A 1,981-nucleotide genomic window follows, 5' to 3' on the forward strand; every position below is an offset into this window, starting at 1 on the left:
CCTGCACTCGCACATTTACGTTGTTTATTTCCTGCACTCGCACTTTACTTTGTTTATTATCCGCACTCGCTTTAAATTACTTTTATGAAAAACTATAAAAAGAATATTTACTTTATCATGTCTAACTAATTCTATAAAGGTTAGAATGTAAGGATCGTAATTAAACCAGTAATCAGTATAATTGTTCGTGGAAACACCTAAGGGCTATTTTATCTTTCAATTCAAGTAATTGTTTTTAACTATTTCAAAAACAGCCAAAAGCGCTTTGTCTAGTTTATTAGGAGATTTTAGATTAAAAAGAAAAGAGATTTTAAAACGATTTTCGGACGCGTTAGGAAGTTTAAACTCTGGTTCGTAAGAACCTCTTTTTGCTAAGAAGTCCAGGTTAAAATACTTTTCAACTTAGTTAAGATACTATATTTCTTAAAAATAGGTTTACTACTCTAACGCAGTACGCACCTTTTTATCCGTGACAATAGGAGGGGTTGATTAGAGAGTACAACTCGGTTCTGAATACGCGAAAGCGACAGTTCCTGTTAAATTAGTTCTTTTCAAAGGAGAAAACATTGCCCATAAGTAGTTCCACTAACAAGTACTGGATTATCATTGATTGCGCGAATTACATTCGAGCCTGTCTTTATTTATTATTTAAAATTATAATTTTATTTACCATTGCACCCTTATTAAAACCCTTAAAAATAGTTGCCTTAGATACACACCATAACAACAGGTTTGATAGATTGACACTTGGTCTCTGTGGATTCGATAATCTTTTATATTACTTTGACGTGATTCGTACACTTGCGAAAAACACGCATCAAGTTTTTGGCGCCGTTGCCGGGGATTAATTTCGTCAAATTTCATTACCCTGTAGTTATACCGTTTAGACTAAGGTTGTTACCCACCGGTCAATGCGAAAGACTCGCAGTGCCGGAAGTTTAGTAGACCCTCTAGCTGAACCTGAACGTTACGCTCGCGCACGTTTATTTTTCCATAGGAATAGGATAGCTATGGCCGAAGAACAAAACCGAAGACCTCTTAAGGACTTCGCCCAACCATCAAACGAGGAACCTAGTTCCAGTATAGTAAACCCCGTTATCCCAGCCAATAATTTTGAACTTAAACCATCCCTGCTGCAATTAGTGCAACAGAGACAATTCTCAGGTCTCGCTACTGATAACCCAAACCAACATTTAAAAAACTTTCTTCAGTTAACAGACACCTTTAAAACCAATGGAGCTTCTCCTGAGGCGATACGCTTAAGATTATTTCCCTTTTCCCTCAGAGATAAAGCTCTATCATGGTTAGATTCCCTTCCACCCAATTCAATAACAACTTGGGATGACCTTAGGAAAGTTTTTCTTGCTAGATATTTTCCCCCAAGTAAGACCGCTCTTCTTCGAAACCTTATAACTAGATTTACCCAACTCCAAGGAGAGTCGTTGTTCGAAGCCTGGGAGAGATATAAAGAACTATTAAGAGCATGCCCACACCATGGCTTAGAGAATTGGCTAATCATCCAAACCTTCTATAATGGACTTCATTATAACACTAAGATGACCATCGACGCTGCCGCTGGTGGCGCACTGATGAATAAACCTTACCCTGAAGCTAGTGCCCTTATCGAGGATATGGCCCAAAACCATCAATCATGGGGAGTAGAACGAGCGACAATGGAAAAGAAGGAAGCCCAAGGAGGAATACATGAGCTAAGCTCTATAGACATGATGCAGGCTAAAATGGACGCGTTGGCCCTTAGAGTCGAACATATGTGTACAACTCCGAATACTGTAGCCGCAGTTTCGCCGAATTGTGAGATATGTGGAACGCAAGGACACCAATCCGCCGAATGCAATCTGTTAAATGAAACCAACACTGAGCAAGTGAACTATACCCAAGGGAACCCATTTTCTAACACATATAACCCTGGATGGAGGAATCACCCAAACTTCTCCTACAAAAATAATAACCCTATTCAAAA

General features: G+C 38.9%; 1 non-coding gene across 1 annotated transcript; it reads right to left on the minus strand.

Moving 5' to 3' along the window:
- Positions 1-1,394: 1,394 nt before the first annotated feature.
- Positions 1,395-1,501, minus strand: LOC127077568 (small nucleolar RNA R71). Its single transcript, XR_007787363.1, has one exon. It is a non-coding gene; the product is annotated as a small nucleolar RNA R71 (small nucleolar RNA).
- Between the last annotated feature and the right edge of the window lie 480 nt (positions 1,502-1,981).

Source organism: Lathyrus oleraceus, chromosome 4, assembly GCF_024323335.1.
Source record: "Lathyrus oleraceus cultivar Zhongwan6 chromosome 4, CAAS_Psat_ZW6_1.0, whole genome shotgun sequence".
In the NCBI taxonomy this organism is placed as follows: domain Eukaryota; kingdom Viridiplantae; phylum Streptophyta; class Magnoliopsida; order Fabales; family Fabaceae; genus Lathyrus; species Lathyrus oleraceus.